The 23,937-nt window shown below is 48.1% G+C and overlaps 1 long non-coding RNA gene across 1 annotated transcript in view; it reads left to right on the top strand.

The window, feature by feature from the left end:
• Nucleotides 1-262: 262 nt before the first annotated feature.
• LOC128075462 (uncharacterized) overlaps nt 263-23,937 on the top strand; it is a 33,503-nt gene continuing 9,828 nt past the window's right edge. Inside the window, exons 1-5 of the long non-coding RNA XR_008203838.1 lie at nt 263-3,467; nt 15,724-15,863; nt 17,263-17,334; nt 20,427-20,669; nt 21,351-21,466. This is a non-coding gene — a long non-coding RNA (uncharacterized LOC128075462). The remainder of the gene's footprint in view (nt 3,468-15,723; nt 15,864-17,262; nt 17,335-20,426; nt 20,670-21,350; nt 21,467-23,937) is intronic.

Raw genomic sequence — 23,937 nt, 5'->3', positions numbered from 1 at the left:
GGGCTTACCTAAGCATGCAGCTGTTCCTGATTACCTGCAGATAAAGGAGGAGGAACTGGGTAGGAACAAAAACGACTTGTTCTGGTGCAAGCCTGCTGACATGCTAGATGAGCTAACTGGGAAGAGATAGTGCACGTTTTCTTCCTTGCCTATAGTAACAGTGTGGAAGCGTAGCTGCATCTGTGTTTGGCTGTATACATTTTATTCCTATCGTAGCCATTGTCTGAGCTTCACATTCATCTGGCTCTCTGCTGCTAGGTGCTCCTCATTACGTCTTGGCAACACTGTGCCACACTGGGCAAGAAGTGTGTTTCTTTTTCTTCCACTGAGCAGGAGACAGCTGAACTGTCCAACAGACAACTCGGTGCTTTCCTGCAGCTTTGCTACCAGCTTTTGAAAGTAATGCGATCTTTCTGCAATCTTTTAGGGATATCCACCTCCTATATTTGGGTTCAGAGTACACATTTAAGGTGACCCATTCATCTGATAGTATACCCAGGTGCTGCATTTACTGATTTCTCTGCCATCAAGAAGCTGAACCACAAATCTCCAGACATCTGTCATCACTAACAGAAGGGCACAAATATTAAAATGGAAACCATAAAGTTAAATACATCAAAGATACAACCAGAGGAGAAATATGAGATCCCTCTGTAGCAGGCGTAACTCATTCTCATTGCCAATTCAAAATCAGCCATAGCAGGAGAATTTAATGATACCATTGTTTAGAGAAATTAGACATGACACTAGCCAGTTACCTTCCATTTTGGTCAGTTAGGATTTGTTGTTGTTTGACACTCATTAGAAATCACAGTAACCTGCTTTCAGGGCAGTCAAATTAAGGTTTCCTCTCCCTGTACAAGATTACTCATCACACCACAGCTACAGGATAATTGGAAAATAACTAGTGAATGAGTACACCTTACAGAAGCTGTCATCTGAGCATGTCAGCATCGTACCTGATATGATCCCGTAAAGAATTTGGTTGTACACACAGCACCTAAGAAAAAATGGTTGCAGGAAATTAATGCTACAATAACTTATCAAATGCAAAAATAATTACTAATCCTTAATCTTTCTGATAATTTCTTTACAGAAATTCATCTGCCCTTTTGTTTCCTTTAGTGCCTCCGGCATGAGAACACACCTGAGGTTCTACCTGAACCTCAGCCCGGCTGTTCTTTGTTCTGAGAGCTACAGTGCTTGCTGGGAAGTTTGAGAGGCTTTGTAGTGGTTGTGCTCACATTAGCAAGCAGCAAGGTGCAGCAGATCTGGGGAATGCAGCATTTGGTGCCGATCTGCTATGTGCGTTTTGGGGGGATCCACTAGCTGTGATTGGAACATTCAGTAGCAACTGGGACAGCTAGGTGAATTTTTGGAGCACATCTTGTCATTTAGTTTTGTCTGAAAGGAACCTAGTTCTGCAGCATGGACCTACATGCAGTAAGGTCAGAAGGGCTGTCCTAGCCTTAAGTAAAACACAAACTCATACAAAAGGAGAGGACTCTGGAGGAAGCCCATCAGACCTGCATCTCATTGCTGGAAATGGCTAAGGGAAGTTAACCTGAACATGCACAGCCTGTTTTGTTTTTTTTTTTCCAGTGTGTTTGCTCTGAAATGCATTTTGTTCCAGGGAAGTTCTACTTTGCAATCAGGAAGTTGCTTGTTCTGTGATGAGCACTGCTGCTGCCCCAGAGGGAGGGGATGGCAGTGTCTGGACAGACTTCAGATCTACTGAAGGAACTTGCTTTTGGTACCCCACCCAAGATCCAGTCTACAACTGGAAAAGTTGCCTGATTCCCACTGTAGACTTAGATTTAGGAGCCAAGAGGTGATGTGCATGTGGGGCATGTCAGACTGGTAGTGTAGTTCAGGTGTAGTGGTAGTGTAGTTCACCCTGCAGCTGTGACAAGTTTCCAACCTCCCGTAGCAGGAAGATGTTCAGGTAGGTTTAGCATTATCAGTTTATTCTCTTCAATGCATTCTTTTTCACTTTAATTGGAAAATACACTCCTTGTATCACACTGCCCAACTCTGCGTGTTCCCTGCGTATTCAAACAGAAGATGAATTTTCATTTTTGACAGTTCAGCTTACAAAACCAAGAGAGAGAGAGAGAGAAGAAAGACCCTTCTGCATCAGTGTGATGATTGATCACTTTTTATTTTTGCTCCGATGCCAGATCTGGATTTGAAATAGAAAAGTAATAGACTGTTTCATGGAGTTACGTGGGGAGGGGGCCCTGGAGGAGGAATGCAGAGTGCTGTTAGTCAGGGCTGGAGAGATCAGACAGGCACCAGGAGAACAAAAGCCGCCCCTGTTAGAGATCTGGGAGCTGGTGCTGGATGGAGCGGGGCCTCCTGCTGCTCGCTGCTCACTGTTGCTGTGGCCAGGCTGGCATCACTGTGCAGGGAGAAATGCAGGCAAAGTGCTAATCTATCGAAACAGAAGGACAGACTTAGCTTGAGAAGATGAGCATGCTGAGCTGATTTCTGCTCTGTTACACCATGAAACCTCACTGATGTCTGTAGAGCTCCCCAGCTGTAACTAAGAGCAGACAGGGGTTCTTTATGCATTTTCTCCAGAGCCAAACTGGTGAGGATTTTGTGAGAACTGGAGAAATTGATACTGAGATTTTCAGCTCTGCAGGAGGGAATCTCTGTTTGCTTAATTTGTGAAGAGACGGTCGTATAACTTACAGGACAAAAAGCTTAAGCAGTGCAAGCATCCCCCAGAGTGTAGTGCAGAGTTGGAGGCAGCTAGCAAAATCTTTCAGGCTGCCCAAGTCTTCTTGCAATGCTTCCTTCGCTCCCTCGAATACAGAGAAACAGTCACCCCAAATGTGTTGTGCAAGAGCACGACGCTGGGACCAGCTGGGCTTAAAACAACCCTGTTTTGTCTAGCTACCTATATAGTTTCTCCCAAAAGGCAAATGAAAGAGTGGCTTCTGGAAAACAGTTAATCCCATAATTTCACCTTGTTCTCTAGCAAGTGCTTCCATTACTAAATGGCCTTCACTTGTTTCTGTTGGGTGTTCTTTCAAGGTGAAATTTCTCATTTCCAGCTTTTTGCAGTTGTCTTAGAAAAGGCACCACGGTATCCGAAAGCCCTCTCCCACAGTAGCCCCACAATTGCCTTTCCCCATAAGAGTGCCCATAGCAGAAATCAGATCCCTTCTCAGCTACATCTTTGGTGAGCCAGCAGGACTGGGCTCCTGCAGAAGCACGCAGCACACGGCTCCTGGGTCATTCTTTTCTCTTTGCCTGACTTCTTTATTATCTCTTTTTCCTTACAGGATGGTGCAGAGACTGGACGCAGCTTTTCAGAAGTCACTGGTGCCATGAACAAGAAGGAATGCTCACTGCTGGTGCCTGCCCTTTCTGTGGAGGGATCAGAGGAGTCCTTCTATGCAGTCTGTGCTTGTCCTCTACATTCTCTTCAAGGCAACTGCTTTCCGAGGCTGCATCCTGTAAGTATAACCTGTGTGTCTGGTTTCAGGTGCCTTACCTTGCATTTGACTTTTTAAATCTTAAATCAAGTTTTCCTGGACTGTGGCCAACTCTCAGCCACTTCAGATTGCTGTGTATTGATAGTCCAGTCGGGCTTGTTGTTTCCCTACTGCCAGTCCTGCTGGCATCTGCTGACTTGGCCACAACAAGGATTTTTATAGCGTCATGTAGATTGCTGATAAAAAATATAGAATGAAAAATGGTAATAGGATTTTCATTCTTCTTTTATCCCAAATATTTTTGCCCAATGTAATATTGCTGTGTGTTTATTGGATTGTGGCTAGTGGAACATCCAGTAAATATGCCTTTGAAGAATAGCCAGTTTCTAGAAATGCCTTCTATCTTGAACATATATTCCCAGTCCTTTATGCCGACAGCCGATGGTAAGGCTTGGGAAAATAGAAATGTTAAATGCAAAGGCGTGTGCCTCACTGCCTGGTGCCAGATTGTTTGCACAAGTGTAACCAGATCGTGCCCCAAGGTATCCCGGCAACTTGCTGGGTTTTAGAACTGCAGTTAACTCTTCTTTGGCCTTCAGAGGTCTGGTAGAAGGTTTCCCCATGTGGACTGCAGTGTTTTCTGGGCTGGAGGCACTGTTATTTCAGAAGACCTTTTGTTCCTGGTTGTATGGCATGTCTGGAAGCTAGCTGCTGAGACCCACTACGATAACACAACTTTGTTCCTGCAGTGCTGGAGAGAGGAAGTGACATCCATTCCACGTGTCCTCCCAGAGGTTGTGCCCACCTCATCAATGTGAATACACATTTTGAATGCTTCTTTTCTTGCAGAGAGGCCACTTGGGGGCTTACAACTCAGTGGAGAGCAGGGCTACTCTGATTGCCAGAGTGGGCTGAATCTGCAGGCTTCTGAGCATGAGTTGCATGCAGGTCGGTGTCAGTGCTCCCAACGGTGCAGGACCTGTTCTGCACTGCTCAGGATGTCGGTCAACACTGGATCTGAAACTAAGGGAGTTTCAGGTGCCAACGTGGCAGAAAGATATCCTGGCCTCAAGTGCTTTGGGTTGTTCAGGACCTCTAGCCCAGTGCTCATTTTGATCCCAGATGATGAGGGCCGCAATTCATTTCCAAAGATCCCTTTCAATCTTTTAAGGCAGATTCGAGGCAGCTATACCTGACTTTGGGACGAGGCTGCGCTTACCAGAGAGGTGTCACTGCTACAGGTGAGGACAGAGGAAGCTCTTCTGACAGCAGCTGTGTAGCAAATCTCTACAGAAGTGGTATCTCAAAGTCTCCGAACTGCTCAGAGTGCCCCAGCCAAATATCCCCAGGCTGGTACAGCAGAGCACAAAAGAAATAGTTGATATTCAGATCTCGATCTTGGGCTACACAGGACCTGAAAGCACAGGCACATTTGTACCTTTGGGGAAAGAAGTATGAAGAAGGGGGACAGCCTTTGACACAGAAACAGGAGCTCTCACTTGCAGAGCTAGAGGCAGAACAGTCATCATTAAAAGAAGGTGACACTGTCTTCATGTGCTGCTCTGGTTTGCAGACCCATGGGTCCTGAACTCACGGTGGGGTTGGCTCAGCACAGCAGGCTCTGATGGAGGACTGTGGCAGGGGAGCTCTGGCACTGCCAGTGGGAAAAGGTCACGCGAAATAAACAACAGATAGTCCCTCTGACAGGTACTGAGGAACGCTTCTGACTAAGCATGGTATCTTCCAAATGCTTGATCTCACACTGATTGCTCTTGGCATGGAGACAGGAGAAAATGAGAAGGGAAAACAACTGAAGATAGCTCTCTCTCTATTCGGTTCAATGCAACATGGGAAAGCTGTAGGCAGCCATTCCCATATCTCTGTCTGCTTTTCATTATTATTATTTTTTATAGCCAGAAATAAGAACTTTAACGACTTTATTCATCTCCTGTCAGATGCCCAATCATCATCTGGCAATACAGCAGTTTCCAGAAAGTGCTGATCTAGTGCACTAGATCAGTGGTGCAGGAGGCGCTAAGGGAAGGTCTCCACCATCCTCCCATCCCTGGCTGCCCTTTTAATCATCCAGGCTGATGTAGGATGTGTGTCCCTGCCTCGCCCATGCTGCCTGCTGGTGTTTTTGGGTCCTGGGAGCTCTGGAAGCAATGCTGTCAGGTATAACAAGCCAGAAGCAAGTTGTCTTCTGTTTGGAGATTAGCCCGTGTGCAGCTGATCCAGCAGGTCCGACAGGTTCCCTGTCAGATCCTGGGCTCCCACAGCACTTCCCTTGAGCCCCCTCTTCCCACATGGGCCCACCCTGCCTTCTCCTGCAGGTGTGGGTGTCTTGCTGTGTGCCAAACCCTGGTACTGGCTCTTCTACATCTTGGTTTTCTGTGCTCCTATCTCCAGCCAGTTGGTCAGGGCAGCTCCTCCCTCATCTCTGCTTGAGTCTGTCTCCATATTTAGGTCTTTTTCCATTTCTTTCACCTTTACAGGAAGTTTGTCCTCAGCTCCAAGCCTGCAGCAAGGGCTGTGTAGAGAGAGGGTCCCATCCGTACTGCGTCATCAGGTGCCAACTCATGTGAGCAAATGCCACCAGCGGGAGCTGAGGCATCACAGTGCTCCTTTAAAGACATTTCAGTAGCTCAATTAACTTTCCACTTGGGTGTTTTCTTTCTCCCCACTTTGCTTTCATGGTCATTTAAAACAAATAAAATGAGCAGAACGTGGCAGTGTGATAACCACCATTTAATTCCCTTCCCACGGGTCTCCAGATTATTTGGTGATTCAGTGGCAGCAGGGGGAACATTTACGGAAAAGGAGGAGGGAGCTTCCCACAGGGGCAACAGCTCACAGAATGGGGCTCCTCAGCATCCTGGAGAAGAATTGTGCCACTGCTTCCCTTTCAATGCCATGGCTATGGTGAATGCAGCGCGAGAGCTGCAGCCTCGGCGCACACACAGCTCCCCCACTTCTGCCGTGCTCCCATTCTCACTGCCCTCGTTGTTCTCACGTTGTGAAGTGTGGATGAAGACCAGTGTTCAGGATACATTTCACGCTTCTGTGCAAACACAATATGAGATGAGGAATTCATACCCTTAGACAATGAGACAAGAGTGTATTTTCTCATAATAAGGAAAAGCAGCCAGATTGGAGCCTGCCAATTCCTCTTCAGTGCTCCCGACTTCCCTAGGAAGTTCAAACAAGCCTATGCTTTTAAGCAGGCAGAGGGAAGTATATTATATTAAAAGCAACAACAACAACACAAACCCTTGTAGATCTTTTTTATATTATTCTCCAAACCTCTGTCTTGGTAGGCGACTTCTCCATCTGATCTGCTGGGAGTGCAGCAGTGGTGCAGGAGAACACCATGTGCTTTGTGTGCTTGTGAACAATTAAAAGCAGAACGGCACTGCACTGAAGCAGCACGTAAAACGCACCCCAGGAGGGGAACATAACAGCTAGCCAGGCTGGGAAGCAGGCCGGTGCTCTTGTTGTCCTGGAGGAAAACATGACGTGGGGGTTTACTCCTTCATCATCAGCAGCAGTAAATAATGGGCGCTCACCTTCAGTTCTCCTTCAGCCACTTCTTTATCTCCCCAGTCCCTGTGCTGGCAAGGAAAAGAAATATTTACTGTGGTTGTGTGTTTTTATGGCTGTTCAAATTTTAGCTTTGTTTTCTCCCTAAAAAGCAGTGTTTCACAGCTTTGGCTTCATCTCTCCCTCTGTCTGGAACACATTCTGCCAGTCTGACACTGGAAATTAGTCCTGAACCATTTGCCTGAACCTGTCAACCCCACATCACAGCCACACATTGTGTATGCAGGTGGTTTGGCCTGGGAAGAATGTATAATGCACGTTAGTCATTTAATACATTTATAATCTAATCTCTCAGCATGACACAGTCAGCAGTTTTTCCTACCCCTTGTGCAGCACATTGGTTTCCATCCCTGCGTTATCCTGTGCCAGGGGAAGGCACTGTCTCACCCAGCACCAAGCTGAACGGCTCCAAACTCCCTGTGGCAAAAGCTACAGCGACGTCAGCTCCTCTGTGCTCCCTCTGCCTGCCTGGCCAGGCAGGACCTGTGTCTGGAATTGTGGCCGTCCTGTTCTCAGTGTCTGCCAACAGCTCTGGCCGTGCTGGGAGTCTCCGACACGCACCATGCTCCAAAGGTTCACCTCCCTTCTTTTCATCCCGACAGCAAGGCTGTGAGTAGAGTTCACAGATTGAGACTCAGAGGATGAAGCACTTCTTACCCCAGCAATACACACTTGAGAGCCATCTTGTATGATTTTCCAGGGACAGCCTGATCTGGAGATGCCATGCCCTGTGGGAGTAAGTCCCAACAAGCCACGAGCAGCCAAGACTTGTTGACCAGAGGAACTGCAGATGCTGGATTCCTAAAGCCTGTGTTTCACCGTTCATCCTCATACGGTTCCCTGAATTAAAATGATTCAGGGAATGCATTTTCTGACTGTCAGTGAAATACATTCATCAGTCCCATGAATGTGCACCAGATTGTTAATGCTTCGGGCCAAATTCCGTGTCTTTTTTAATGCCTACAAAATGTAGTGCGTGTTGTTGGCTCTATATTTGTAATAATTATAAAAGTAACGGGAGTAGCTGCATTCCTATAGGCTAGAAATGGCTGGGCACGGGCAAGAAAAAATGAGTCACTGTTTCAATTAATGCTTGTGCTCGCACCTGTGATTAATTAGCCTGGCGATAGCGCTATGCAAAAGATCAGGGTGAGAATTAATAGGGAGACAAGTGAGGACTTCTAAGATGGTTAGGATGCTGTTTAGTGCTCCTTCCTTGGGCTGCCTGTGCCTGTTTAATTAAAGGCAACGATGCAGCCTTACCAATAGACCCTTGGGCAGGTGGCGCAGAGTATTTATATAACAGTGTTCTGTAGCGAACGTCAAAATTTAATTCCTGTGCACTTCTCTAAATATAATTCTGAAACGTCAGAGATGCAAAGAGGAATGCTGGCACCGATGGGATTGCTGTCAGGAGCAGGCTGCGTTTGTACCCATCTAAATACGCAGGTGACTTTTCAGCTGCTCTGTTCCAGGAGCCTGCAGTGCTCTGAGAGACGTCCTTCAAACAGGAGCACGTGCTGCAGGTTCGTACACCTGTAGGTGCTGATCCCTGCAGTCGTGTGCTTTGCTGAAAGCTGTTCTGATTGCAGGACTCACTGGTGCTCAGTGGCATTGCCCAGCAAACGCTGGCCTGGACTGCACCTTTCAGGGAGAGCCTTCCTACCCAAAAGGGTGTGGAGAAGAGATGGCTGACAAACAGAGCCCATCAGGCGCTGATGGAAAGAGGAGGAATGTTCCACAAGGCTCTGCTCAGGGACAAGCTCTTGTAGAAGGGCCTGGAGCATGAAGGCAGCCACAGGTGGTCTCTCCTGAAGGACCTTTCGCTGGCTTTCTTCTCACAAGGCATTTCTCTCTTCTCCCTGTCCCTTGCAGCTGTTCCCACTGAGAGGAACAGTTTTTCTCCTTCAACGGCTGAAGAAGAGCAGGAGCAAAACCTAGGAGCCCACATGTTTCCTTGAAGCTCCTCCAAAAACTGCTCTTTAAGGTCAGCCACGCTGGCTACATTTCTTCATGTTTTATCCATCACTGCTCCTGCTGGCCCATCACCTTTCCCTTCTGCCTGTTTGCACCTCCCACCATCCCAATCCATTTCTCCCAGTGGCAGCAGCTATTGACGGGTTTATACAGATGGGGTTTAACTGGTCCTCCCCCCGGCTGCCCCCGAATCGCTGACGAGGACTCTCTGGTCTGTTCAGACATCAATCTGAAAGCACACACAAAGTTCTGTTACGAGTTGCAACCCCAATGTCTTTGTAAATAAAATGGTTTAATCTCACAGGGCACGCCTGGTGGAGAGAGTGGAATAAATACATCAATATGTAAATAGATCCACAAGAGGAGGATGAGCTGGGACTTTGCAAAACTGATAAAGCATCTTCGGAGGCACGTTGTCACTGCACTTCTTGCATATTCTGATGAAGCAGACAGCAGTGCTGGATCTCAGCCCTGGGTTGTGGGAGAGAAAGGGAGGGAGGAAAGCAGTGTGGGCATGAGCAGACCGTGACTGAAATTCTTGTATGGATTGATTCGGCTTGAATGTATTCCGGGGCTCGTCTAATTGCTAGTTTAGTCTCAGGCTTTGATTCTCCTGTTCCTTGCACATCTCTGCTGCTGAGTCTTCCCTGGATTTCAAGCAGTCGTCGTGCATCCAGACCAAACCAACCTCTTGTGGGACCGAAATTTCTGTCCTTTGCAAAGCATCCCTCTGCAAAGCATTTGCAGCAAAGTGTGGGACGAGGAAAAGGGAGTGAAGGTTGGACTTCTGCTAAATGTATCTTCTACCTATGCAGTGACATTCAGGGCTTATTTGGAAAAACAAAACCTGAAGCTTTTGGGACACCTTATTCGTGTTGGGGTGGCTCCCATCAGCATCGTGGGAGACCATTTCAATGAAGCACAAGCAGCAGAAGGGCCATGGCCAACTGGTTCATGCCGACACCGCCTGCAGCAGACTGCCTGCTGCAGGGTTCTATGGAGGACAGCCCCACTTTTTGTCTGCTTTGCTTCATGTGCTTCCACTGTGAGAACAGAGACACAAAGGTGAGGAAACGTGGTGCACAGCTTGGGCACTTCTGTCCTAATTTCCATGGAGAGGAGAGGGAGAGAAGCCCCACATGCGCTGTGTAGGTGCCGCCTCCTTTTCTGCAGGCTGAGCTCCAGCCCTTGTTTTGCAGCGTGCCACATGGAATTTTATCACCTTCAACAATGAAATCTGTCACCTTCAAGCTGCTTTATTGTAATCTGGGGACTTTCACCGTGGCCGCCGTAACCCCGCGCTGGGCTCCCTCCGCACAGCGCCTATTGATCCGGCTCCTCGTGCAGCCCGTGTGCTAACTTTGGGGACCCCATTTGTACTTGTTTTCTCACTGCTGTCGGATCATTAATTGATCTTCCTCCTTCCCTTTGTCTTCCTTCTGTCTTGTGTGCACCTCAGTCCCCTTCTCCTGCTGGCCGTCTCTCCTCCCTCCCTGCTGCTTTGCAGAACAAGCCATGCAGATGTGCAGCAGCAGCAGCATCCACCTGGTTTCCCAATCTGATATTTCAAAGGATGCCGTGTACAAATACATCCTTTAAATGATGAGACCTCTGTGTCACATCCGTTATACAGGTGTGTGAGGCAGATTATCCAGTATATCTTCTCCTGGAGAAAGCAAATGAACTCAGGCACTGGTACTTCAGCAGCAATGCAGCTTGGGCATTGCAGCCCCTGGGCTGTATCACAGACAGCTTGTTGCTGGACATTTGGGAGCCCTGGTGGGGCAGGAGAGGATAACTTGGCCTTATTTATCTGCTGCTGTACATGTCAGGATGAGGACATTCCTGCTTGCTGTTTTCCTGTAGCTTATGTTGTTGATGGGTTTTTGTTTGAGGGATAACTTTTCCCTTTGAAATGCCCATTTGCATGCATATTTATATGGGCTAATTACAAACTCACCATCAGAGTTGCTTTTCTGCTGACAATCAGTGTACAGCAAATTGTTGTGCCTTTTTGGAGATGCCTGCTTTGCTGCAGAAATACAAACTTTTTATAAAATTGCTTGCTTGCATCTTTTGGGCTTTATGTTTTCAGTGAATGACCAATATTTGTAACAGAAGATTTCAACAAAAAAAGGCTGTTCACTGAAGGTTTTCTGAGGGAGAAATCAGTAATGTGTATTATTAAGTATAGAGAGGCTTATGTCTTCAAGCCACATATCTTCACAAGCTCAAAATAGGGTGGGTTTTTCATTGAACAAAACCTTGCACTTCTTGCAGGCAGCATATTGAAAGGTGCCTGCGCCTGGCAGCTCAGGCCTGGAGGGCTGCTCTCATCACTCTGCTGGTGACATGAGTTATTTCATAAGCCATGGAAATAATTATTTCAAAAGTGGATGTGTAGGGGATGACAGCAAAGGCAGAGGTTGGATTGCTGGATTTGCCTGAGCCCATCCAAAGCGGACTGCCAGCTAACGTACCAGCCATGGGATTCTGTGACAAGCCAAAAGAAACCTTTCCTCCAGCACATGCAAATACGTTTTGCAAGGCAAAAATAAGTAGTGATGCAAACATCACACTCATCTTTTTTGCTTGTTGCCTTAGGAAAAGAGGCAGAGACAAGGAAGGACGGACGCTTTACCCCACCAAGGGCTCTTTCTGGGAGCACTCGCTGTGTGTTTCTCTTTAGGTGGAGCTCTTCTGATTTCCTGCCTGCCCTGTGAGTCACAACGAGGTGCCTGCGGAGTGATTTGGTGATTGCTTCTGAAATCCGCGATTTCTCTTGAGGATCTGCTCTTTCCATCTTGACAAAGTTCTAATTCTTGCTTTCTGATAACACTGCGTGGCTCTTTGGGGGCCTGCCTATGTGAGGGACTTGTGGTTGATGTTCACCTGTGACTGCAGGACATCAGTAACCTCATTTCTCCTTGGACAGGAGTCAGGGCCAGCTCTGGGAGCTCCCTATCCTGTTTCTCACCATGTTGCCAAACTCCAGGTGCTGTTTCTGCCCAGCATGGCATGTGGACACCACCAGCTTGTTGCTGGGACCCCTCTGTTACCTTGGTTTTACTCTTGGTTCTGTACGCTCACATCTGATGTTTGGAAGGAACTGTTACAACTCTGTGTGGGTGCAGATTGCTTAAACATGGCCTCACAGAGTCAATGTAAATTTATAGCAGAAAAGGCTTGGACCTCAAAAGCCTTTTTTAACCCCTTCCAGTTCCATTTCCTCTGCCCTCTCTAATCTATTTCCAGCAGCTTTGAGTTGAATGTGGCTTCTGCTTTGTGCTTAAACTGACCTCGTCTGTGTCACCGCTACATTTTGAGATGGCCAACAGAGATTTTGCACTTTTGCACATGCAGACATGTCCCACACATACCCACCACTGGTGAAGGATTTGTCAATATAAGAAATTCTGGTGGAAAAATGCTCACGATGATGAATTCACAGAAAATACTTAAAATATTACACGCAGGTAGCCAGATAATGGTGTCATCCACCAAACTGTGACACTGTTCTCATAGAGCAAATGTCATTTCCCTGAAAAAAAAATCAATTTTCTTTCCTTAGGAAAAGGATGTTCAGAGTACCTTCAGTGAAAGAGAGAAGGTAGAAGAGCCTTTGTGCATGCCCTGCTGCCTGTGTTCTTATACTGATATTAACCACTGGTTTGGTTATTTCTTGTATATATCTGTATATAGATTTATATATTTTTTTCTCTCCGTGTTCCTGCTTTGAAATATGTGCCTGAATTCTCAATGAAGAACAGCTGAGAGATGAGGAAAATGGCTTAAGAATTCAGCAGGCTGTAAGCTATTTGGATTTAAAATAGTGCCTGGGAGAGAGCTTTTCACACTGCCTCGCCGAACCACCCTCCTCCTGTCAGCGGCTGAGGTTGCCGTCCTTTGTTTGGCGCGATGTCGCCTTCCCTCTGACTCTCCAGTGAGCCTTCAAGGAAAAGAAGGCTGAGCCAGGCTGCTTTCCTTTTTCAAATCCTTCAAGGCCCCTCTGAAAAAAAAACCAACAAAAATAACAGAACAACCTCGTGGGCCATATGCCTTTGAGTTTGCTTCTCGGCTTTGTTCCTTCATCGCTTCCCCCTCCTCCTTTGCAGGACGCTGTTGAGTGCTCAGCATCACCCACCTCAGGCTGCAATGCTTGGAGCATCAGCGCCTGCTTTTCTGACCAGAGCATCTCCAGTACGTGCAGAATCTTCTTCCTTCCCTCTGCCAGGCTGTGCAAATACAAAGCTGCTGCTGCTGCCAGTGTAGCACAGTTCTGACCTGGATGCTTTGTCACAAACCCCGAAGCCAGGGGAGCTGGGAGCATCAGGTGCAGCCCACCCTTTGCGTCCCGCTGCAGGGTCACTTCCCCAAACAAGGAGACTGCCCACAGGACATGCAGGCACAGCTTATGGAGTGCTTCCGAAGCCATTTTTGTTCCAAAATTCCTGTTGGTGGTTTTGCTGACCTCAGCAGGCTGTATCTTTTCCAAACGTTCCTGATGTTTCTCACAGAGTAATCTATTAATGTTGCAGACAAGGATTCTGCTGACTTCACTTTGGCTCCTGTTCCCCATTGAGCAGGCGCGTCTCTTTATGGGGGAACGCTTCAAGCCAAAAAGAGGGAAAAAAACCCCAGCCCCTGAGCTAACTGAAAACAGGCCCAAGGGGAAGCACTTTCCAGCCGCGTTGCCTCTTGCTGGCTGGCTTCTGTTCTGGGCTTGGGGATGTGCCAGACTTCAGTGCCTCCCAGCTTTTGATTCCTGTTTATCCCCAGCAACATGATTGTCTGTAATTATATATAATCTCTCCCGTGTTTACTCTTCTTCCTCCAGGTCTGAACACAGCTCCATGGCAGCTCTCTGCTCGGCCTGCCAAGGCCCCGGCTCCCAACTGCTGCTCGCCATCCTCCACCTTCTTTTTGAAAACTAACAAAGACGTCTGATTTCCTCCCCCCCCTTCTCCCCATGCCCCTCTGCTCCCTCCCCCTCGCTGGCACTGGGGTTATTTATACAGAATGTGGAAACAATTTGCAGGAAAGCGAACAATGTAACGCGGAGTGAGGGAAAGGAGACAAGTTCGTTGTGCACGCTTCTGGGCCCACTGCGTTTTTGGGGGTGAGAGGGAGGGAACTGTTCTCCTTTCTTTCTGCTCCCCTCTTTCAGCATCTCGCTGCACTGCTTTCCATCTTGCCAGATTCAGATCCAAACCAGAGCAACCAGATCTGACTGCGTGTTTTGGAGAAAGTTCAGGTTGGATCCCTCCTCTCATCAGAGCTCGCATCCGTGCGCTTAATCCTCTTGGAGTTTTAGCTCTCAGCTCGTTTCTGCTCCTGGGTTAGCGCTAATGAAGAGCATGTGTGTGGAGAGGTCCTGACGCAGGCCCCGAGAGCTGCAGCATTGCAACAGGCACTGCTTTCTGCTGGCGTGTTGCACCTAGCTGCTCAGAGGGACTGCCTTGGCAGGCTCCTCCCTTCCTGGGAGCTCACAGCATCTTTTCTCAATAGCCCCAAGACTTGGGACGTGATCTGTGCACGCCATGCTGAGCTGGTGAGGCAGAGCCAGGAAGCTGCCAACTGGGACATCACGTTCCTCTCTATGCCAGGCACGTTTCTGACCCTGAGCTGGCGGAGATCAGTGATCAGACAGCACAGAAGGGACCCGTGCAGCATGGGACAGAAGGGACCTGCAGCGTGTTCTTCCTGAGATCTTACATTTTCCTCACCTCCAAGCATTTCCTTGTCCCTCTCAGGCTTTGCCCATGCAGAGAGTGAACTTCAATGTGTGTATGTTCTGCAAAATGTTTCTGTTTTCTCTTCCAAGCTAAGCACCAATGCTGTGAACTGGGAGCAAAGTCACTGCCGCCTTCTGCTGATCCCCGGTGGCCAAGGCAGTGCCCAGACATCGCAGTGCAGTCCCTTTCCCCATCCTGAGCCAGGCACAGAGGCTGTGGCACGCAGAACACGGCTCTCAGAGCTATTCCCTCGATCTGCACCAGCATTTGTGAGCACAGCGTGCTCCTCAGCCATCTCCCTCCCATCCACGCAGCTGCCTTGCACACAGCCTGTGGATGTCTGCAGCAGCCTGCCCAGGCTTGCAGCATGGCATGCTTGGCTGGCTAGCTGGGCTACAGAGAGCGTTCAAATGCCTGAAACTCTGAAGAGCCCCCTCTGCTCCCTCCTGCAGCCATGCTTGCAGGCTCAAGCCGCTGGGACAGCAGCTCTGGTTCTGAGGGTTGCCTCCAGGTGCTCACAGTGTAGGCAGACAGGTTTCCAATATCTTTCTGACTCCCAAGATCCCCTCTTATCCCTGGAAACGTGGCCTTGAATTAAACTGCATAGAGAACTCTCAACTAAACAGCTCGCAGCAGCAGTACAGGTTTGGGCAAAGAAGTCTTGTAGCTCTGCCTCTAGAGACTTGAAAATGTGGGGAACTGCAGTGTAATTTCAGGGAAATGGTCACTGGAGCACGTGTTATTTTCCTTTCTGGTTTGATTCTAAATGTTAAAGTTCTAATAAAAATAGAAGGAAAACTCTCGTTGGAATGACTGTGCTGCCAAAGCCACCCTTGGTTTGGAATTTCCTCTGCCATCTCATTCTTGTTTTCATTATTTTTAGGTCTATTTAGATAAGAACAGATTTGTATTCTTCTCTCCATACTGCTTCCTTACCACCTGAAATCCTGTTCTGCTCTTTGCAGTTCCCAACACAACTGTGAGCAATACCCTGAACAGAGTGCTGCAACTTCAGGTGGAGAAAAGCAACAGAAGCAGATGGGCTGGTAAACAGCAGAGCTGGCTGCCCCACAGAGGGCCGTGCAGAGCAGAGAGGAGCAGAACGGTTAGTAAACACTGAGCAACTTCCATTTTCTGGGCAATGTCAATAGCTGAAACGTGTGATAATCTGGGGAGAGAACAGAGGAGGAGCAGCAGCTATTGTATTTTGGCACAGTTGGCTATTCCCAGCAGAAGCTGTTCATGTTAGAACCTGTAGCAAATTGGAGGATATGGGAAAGGGGGATGTTTTCCAGCATAAAGAAATTTGTGAGTGAAGGAAAGAAGATTTTCCCCAACCTTTCTGTGATTGCATTTTTATCTTGGTGTCATTCCTATCTCCCCTTGAATTGCTTTTAAAACTGTCAGTCGATGAGAGCTTCATTGATAGGAAATTCCCCCAAATTACCCGAAGGCTTATGGCCAGATGGAGGCAAAAGAAACCCCAATTGCCACCCCCACTACTGAACAAAAAGCCTCCCATCCCCTGGGAGAAGCAGCAGCAGCCAGCTGGCCAGCAGCACGCCTGCCACGCCGAATCAGCATGGGCTGCCATTTGTTTGGGACCTGCGCATGAGCTGGAAGGGCAGGGGAATACGATCTGTGGGATCCCTAATAACCAGGCCTGGGGATTTCTCCTTCTCAGGAGCTGCTCGTTGCCACACATGTTCCAGCAGCGCGGTGCCGGTGAGGCGAATCGGGGCTCATCAGCCTGCTCAGGGGTGCGGGCAGCTGCTCCGTGCACCCAGCCGTGCCCTCCTGCAGGTGCACCCAGGGGACTGGCATGAGGGAAGCGAGGAGCCCAGCGCTGACAGAGCCTGTCAAGGCCTGCAGGCCGAGTAACAACAAACCTCCCAGTGCTGCTAGCTGGCCCTAAGAAGCAGTGCATGAACCGTTTCCTGAAGGGATGCAGATCTCTGGCTATATACATTCTCTTTTCCCTGTCCTTTACTCGCCTTGTGTGTAAAAGAGCCTGGGAGTTGCTGCAGACAGGCAGACCTGTTCCACTCTAAGAGGTCTGGTGACTCCTTCTCTCTTTCCTTCCCTTCCCCTCCCCTTCCCTTTCCTTGCCTTCTTGGGCAGGACTCTTTTTCCTGCCATTTCTGCCTGCCCTTTGCTTACCAGTGAACCCTGGGGGATTTGGTTGCTTAGCTTTAGAGCCAGGAAATGAATGAAGAAGGGCAGGAGAAGAAAGAAAACAGAATAAGGAGGCTCACATCCATGGTTTATTGGGTCCAGAGAGATTTCTGTAAACCACATGGTATCAGGTGTAAAAGAAATGAAAGATGATAACCAACGTGGAAGAATGGAGCAGCCCAAACCTCCCACAGCCCAATGCGTCTCCAGAAATGTTGGCGAGGCTTAACCAGCAATTTATGGTGTACCTGCTGTCCGAGAGCAGCCCTTCCACCTCGTTCCTGTCAAGAAGAGGTCCTGATTCATGTCATCTGTTTTTATTCCTCCAGCAGGGAGACTACTGCAGATCCCATGGATCGCAACAGTCTCAGGGAAAAGAGACCTATGAAAGATGGCTCCAGGTGAGGATTTCAAAGAGATTTGTGTTTGATTTAGAGCTGAAGAGTTGATATTTCTATTGTTGCTGGGGATTGGGAGGGGAGAGATTACTGAGTCCCTGAATCTTAATGTAAAATCATTATAATCTGGAACAGTCTGCCAAAAAGACACTTAGGGACAACTAAATGTACAAAGCAGCTTGAATATCTCTACCACCAGAGATCACCCAGTGCAAGATAAAGCCTATGAAATGGGCAGTGCTTTAATAAAGCACATATGTTTGGGGACTCTAAACACGCACAAAAAAAACCCCAAAACAACCCAATATCTGAGGAGGAAGAGATTTACATTTTCTTCTCAATTTCCTAGAAAGAGAAAATACCAAGAAGTTGCTCTCTCTCCCTCTTTTTTTCCTTCTTTCCTGAGGATGTTTGAGCTGGATGAGACTCCCCTAAGATGATCCCCATAACTCACCCCATGGGCTGCCTTTGTCCTTTTGTCCTGTCACAAGCGGTCACAGCATTTCTAGGGAGACTTGTAATTCCAAGCAACAACCTCAGAGGTTAATTGAAGTCTGAAAGTAAGTTGATTTGGTAGATATGCTGGACAGGTTTTAATTACATGTTTGGATCTCTGTTGTTTTAACCATAAACTTTACTGGGAAAGGAAATGGTGGTATTGGAAACAACACCTTCAAGCAGTTTGGACTTGGAGACAGAAAATCAGGGGACCAGCAATAGAAGCGAGCTCTGAATTGAAAGAATCCCTTTTGTTTGTTTTGGGCCCCAAATAACTGGACTATGTGTAAGGCCTGCTTTCCTGAGGAGAGGTGCTCAGCAGATCTCTGAGGAAGCAATCCAAAATGCAGACTATACACATCTGTATTTTTTCTTGCCTTCTGTCTCATTTCTGCTTGCCATTCCATATTCTCCTTGCAGCTTTCCAGTTACTCTTCCACTTGCTCCCCTTTGCCTCCTGCTGAGTCGATTCCTTTATTTTCTACCATTGTGTACTGCAGTCGCTCCCAAAACCTGGGCAACCTTGCTCAGAAGCCTTCTTGTCTCCTGAGCTCACTGCCAACTCTCCTGCTGAAGCTTTTCATTCTTTGTTCAGCAGCAGAAGAAAAGGCCAGGAACGCATGCTGTGACGCCGCTCAGGTGCCTCTGCCCTGCAGTTCCTCACAAACTCTGTAATGTGCAGTCAGTGAGAAGCGTAACGGCAGAATTGGTTTTAGCACGTGGGAGAGCAGCGAGTGCCGCGGCCTGGTATCAGGCACCACGTTCTGGTTTTGGTTTGGACACTGACTCACCTGTGAGCTTAGGGAAATCATTTCCTTTTCTGTGCACCTGTTTCCACTCCCCACCTCTAATTGTCTGTCTGGTTAGCTGCGAGCTCTTCAGGACACAGCCCGTCTTGCTGCGTGCACATGCAGCGCCCGGCACAATGCAGCCTTGTCTTGGTTGGGGCCTGAGGTGTTGGAGCAGTACAAAACAAAAGGTATGCCCAGACGGCAGGGCAGGCTGCCCAGACGTGCTGCCCTGCAAGCATGTCTGAAACCTGATGTGCTGGGAGCTGTCTCCATTCCCAGTCCTCGGCCAACAAAGCATTAATCAGTTCCAATTACACTGGTGGGGTGAACTGGCGTGCTCCCAGTTCTGCTGGGAGCTGGGCTGAAATCACTCTGCTGGTTCTGTAGACTTGGGCAGCGCTCCATAGGAACCTGTGTCCCGCACAACTCTGGACCTGCATCAAGCTTTGCTGCCTCCCTGCAGGTGCGAGGCTCCTGACACCAGCCCTGCTGCTCATCTAACCCTGCTCAGAGCTGAGCTCGCTCCATTTTGCCATTTTCTCCTTTCCTCCTTCATCCGAAGAGATGCCTCCAGCTTTGCTTCTTGCCTCCCTGCTTCTGCGTAGCCCCTTCCTCAGGTTGTTTTTTCCCAGCACTCCATCCCATCTTTTGCATTCCTCCCTGCTTTGATACAGCATCTCGTCCTGCTTCACACTCGGAGAAGGGGTATTAGGTGGATTCCCCATAGAGTATAAATTGAATGGAGAGAAGTGGCTGGTTTCCCAGTGATTATTTATCTGATTAAAAAAATACTCCCCAGTCTCCCCCCACCCCCTCTGCCAGTGCCACACCCCCTGCAAAAGGAACGTTGGCACTCAGGCTGGTGTTTGAACTGTGGTGTTCAAATGGCTGGAAGGGGGATTTAGATGAGAAAATAACTGTCAAAAGATGGTTCTCTGGGGGAAAAGCATGAATGCTGAAATTTGGAATGTGGCTGGTGTATGGAGGAGGCAGAGAGTAAATAATTCTGAGTCAAGTACCTCTGTGCTTTCTAGCTTCACCATCATCTAACTGATATTTTACACACGTGTGCCCCTGCACACTCATCCATTGGAGAAGCCCGCAGCAGCAACTCCAAAGCAAAGCACGCTGCTCCTGCCGCTCCATTCCTCCTCTCTTCTTATCTGCTTTCGTTCAGAGCTTTTCCCAAATCCACTTTACAAAGTGCAGGTCTCCTTGTTTGTTACCTGTACAGGCTTTGTCCATCCAAATCAGCATTATCCAAGGGTAGAAATGTTTGTCTCCTGCTGAAGCCAGTGTTGCTCCATTTGTATTTGGGGAATGGAAAAGTCACCCCTCGTCAGTACAGAAGCACAAGTGACCTGAACTATGCCTTTCTGGCCAATCTGTGTTTCTCAGCTGCCTTTTTCTTTGAGAGAGAGAGGTATTTTACATTTCATACTGCTTCCACAGTATGCAGTGATTTATAACAGGAGCTACCTTATTAATGTCAAGGGCAGGATTGCTACCGACATTCAAGCTGCAAGAGCGTATGAAAAGCATTTAGTGAGCTGTGGCACGATCCCAGCACTGAAGGCTGTTGGCTGATGTGTTGGTGGCCTCAGCCCAGCCTGCCTGCTGCTTTCTGGGCCAGTGGGTGAAACATGAACGGGCCCATTCTGGGCTGCAGCTCTGCAACCGCCAGGCAGCCCTGAGACAGTCGCCAGGGCTCAGGTTTCCTCGAGTTTTGACAGGAGTGCAGCTCAGAGGAAACCTCTCTGCTCCTTCTGGAGGATTTACACTGCCACAAGTCTTCATTTTTTCCAGATGTTTTACCTAATAAATCAAGGAGTCTCATCAGAGGATTGAATCCAAAAGCTGTTACCATGACTTCAAAGGCACAGAGTGGAGCAGAAAGAAGCAGCGCGGACATTTTCTACCAGTCTGCAGTCACTGATGGTGAAAATATACTCTCGTTCCAGGTTTTTTTTCTGTGGGAACCAAAACTCCACCTCAATTAAATAAAATGGTGCCGTGCCCCCAGTCAACATCTGCTGGAAAAGAATCCAGGTGAATTTGGGCTGAAGTTGGCAGAAGTGGCAGTGGGTGACGTGGCGTTCTGCTGGCCCAGAGGAGCTCTGCCAGCCCCCTCCTCCTTCAGCTCGCTCAGCTTTGAGGTCGCTCTGGCTTTTCAGATCAGTCTGTGGCTGTGACCACAACCTGACTGTGCTTGCTGCAGGTGGGCATTGTGTTTGGGTTGTGCCTAAGGATTCAGGTGCATGAATAGTTGTCACCATGGAGTGTTGGGAGGGCTAAGCTAACCCCTGTCTTACATTGGTAGCAGGTTTAGGGCGAGCAGAGGGCTCTTCCCACAAAGCAGATGGATGGTTGGGTCTCTGAAGGAGCAGGACGGCAGCATCTGGAGTGCTATGGAAGTACTGCACAGCCCCCAGTGAACACGGCCATTACACAGAACTGACCCGGGACATGGATTTTCCCCAGTCATGCCTTATTTTATGTGTCTCGGGGGGGGGCTGTCAGACTGGGATAAGCCAGGTACATATCTCCTGTATTACAATGATTTGTTCAGACTGAAAAAAAAAAATCAACAACAAAAAACAAAACAAAACAAAAAAACCCCAACCCAAACCCAACTTGATCTAACTATTAAATAACATGAATCAAATTACACTTACCACAAGACAGTTTGTTCCTGCTACAGACTTCAGAAAAATTGCTTCCCTCCCCCAGGATGCTGACGCCCAGCAAACTGTCACGGCTGCCTGGGATTGGTGACATCTCGAGTGACACGTGTTGGATCGTCAGATCAGAGTGGGAGCAGCACAGCTTTGGGAGCCTAAAAATAGGTACTGTCGTTCTGAGCCGAAGCCTCTCTCCTCCTTGCCAGCCCACCCCACCCTGCCTGTTTGGCACGTGCAGCACATGGTTGTAGTGTTCACGTTGTACCAAAGAAAAGCCACATTCCTAAACGAGCAGCGTGGTAAGCAGTGGGCACATTATCCATAGATAACGGGTACAGGAAGGAGTACAGCGCCCGTGGAATAGCATCAGAGGTGTTCAGAGATGCTCCACAGAATAGGGAACTTGAATTCCTCTCACTGGACAGCTGCTCAGATACTTGTAATTGAGTGACTGAATGGTGAATGGAGCACATTTGATTTTCCTGGGGCTCTATTCTCCCTTCCATTGTGCAGCTCTGTGAACCTTAGTCATGCTTTCACCTGTTTTTTTTGTTAAGTCTACTCACTGGAGGATGTGTCAGCATCTGCCAAACCCCAATAAGCTACATTTCATTAAAAAACCAAAACCAACAGATTATTCAGAAAGAGTGAAGTTTGATTCACAGAGATAACACTCTTTGAAGCTGTCTGCTACTTCGGTAGTGACTGATTTAAATGGGTTCCATTTTAGTATGCCTGTTAGGCCGTTCTCAAGGCCACACAAAGGAGGAGGAATTGTGTGAGGCCATATAAATCAGGGTTTGTTATAGTGAAGTCAAACACAACTGCATCGTGGGGTGTTAATAGGGAGCAGGCAAGAAGTCAAAAGCAAGTCAGAACCAATGAGCAAAAGCCACAAAGCTAATCTGTCTGGTTCTTGGTGCTTCTCAGAAGTGCAGCGTCTGCACGCTCACGGTACGCTCAGGAAGAAGCTTGGGGTGTGAGGCTGATCCGTATCACCTTTTCAAAGTGCTCCAGTAATTGGATGAGTAGGTTTGGTGGAACATCTGCGGTTCTCAATTTCTCCCACAGAGAAAGATCTAAAAATGAAGCTGTGCGAGCACATCACTTGTCCAGGTCTCGTCCTGCTGGTCAACACCAAGGTCACTGCTCTGAATTCATTCTCAGCTGAAACAGCGGTGAGGACAGGCAGGCCGCTGGGCACATGGGAAAGGGACCAGTGGGACTGTACTGCCATTGAATAGTTCTTCACTATGTGAAGGAAGAAAAGTCCCTACTTCTGTGCGTGCTGATAGGAGTTTCCTCCTTTTCCTGTAGCACTTTGTGGGCAGAGTGGAGGGCAGCCAAGAAAATGTAACTAGATTGAGAGGTATAAAAAACCTTTTAGTGCACACTTGAATTTAAGGCTCTCAAGTAGTGTTTCCTGTGTGCTTGAACCAGAAATACTGCAAGCACCAAACCTTTTCTTTAGAAATATTTGTTCTCAACACAACTGTCGCCATGGGCCCAGTGTTCCATCTCATAGACAGGTCCTTGCAGAATGGCATTTCTGTCCTGTGACCTCTCCTTCCATGCAGATCTTTTATGTGGAGGTGCGTCATGGGTTAAATCCTGAGGCTTGAGCTCAGTTCTTCTTGAAGCCTGTGGAAGTGCCAGAATAAGAAGTGAACAAGGATGTCGGTGTGCAGACTTTGGAGAAGGTGACAACGCATGTATGCTTTCCCCATTCCTCACTCCCATGGAATAGGAAGTCTGAAGCACTTCAGGTGTTCGGAGGTTTCCCTTAGCCTCTCCTTCACCTGCTCACAAGGCTGTGTGATGGACCACGAAGCAGGAAGGCAGGCCTGGAGCTGCATCAGCACCATTGTGCACAGATGAACCCATGATATGGGGCACAGTTTTCTCCTCTGGGATGAGTGAGTGACCTCTGCAGCTTCCCGAATACCTCATAGCAAAAGAGAAACTGCTGAAACCTGTTGAAAAACCCTGTGCTGTCTAGCCCAAAAGCAGCTGCTAGTGCTTTAAAATGGGCCATGGGGCTTCCTTCTTAAAGAAGGAATTCAGGGCTGTGGAAAGTGTGAGGGATTGAGCATAGCTTCTGGGCCAGGAGCTTGCATGACTGCATGAGTCCATTGGGCAGGCTGCAGACACGTGCATACACATGTGCCTGAAGCACATAGCACTGTGGTTTCTGTATTAGTTTTTGTTATTTCTCAATATTCCCTTGAATATTTAATGTATTTTTCTTGGTCGCCAGCAATGAAGGCAGTGAGAGTGCTGACTCTGATGTCCCTCTGGGACATGACATCAGCTTGGGGCAGCCCTGCATTTTCCTGTAGGCCCACGCAAAAGTTCTGCCCACCACCACCAGCCCCAAGAACATTCCTGGCTTCTCCAGTAACATCCTTAACCACAGTACTGACATGAAGAATTTCAGGTAGATACGTGACCTCACACTTCCAAAGGAGTTCTGGGTCACTAGAACTTACTAGGGTTCAAGCTGTGCCTAACAAGAAGGACTTCAGCTGTCTCAGTCTTCATCTACAGTGTCTCTCCATTTCTTTTTTTTTTTTTTTTTTAAGTGTATTTGGCAAGACTAGCAAGCAGGGAATGAGAGTCCGGGCCAGGACAGACAG

This window comes from Tympanuchus pallidicinctus, unplaced genomic scaffold, assembly GCF_026119805.1.
Source record: "Tympanuchus pallidicinctus isolate F22 unplaced genomic scaffold, pur_lepc_1.0 scaffold12, whole genome shotgun sequence".
NCBI classification, from domain to species: domain Eukaryota; kingdom Metazoa; phylum Chordata; class Aves; order Galliformes; family Phasianidae; genus Tympanuchus; species Tympanuchus pallidicinctus.
Note: the sequence above shows the minus strand (reverse complement) of the source record. Positions and strands in the feature narration are given on the sequence as shown.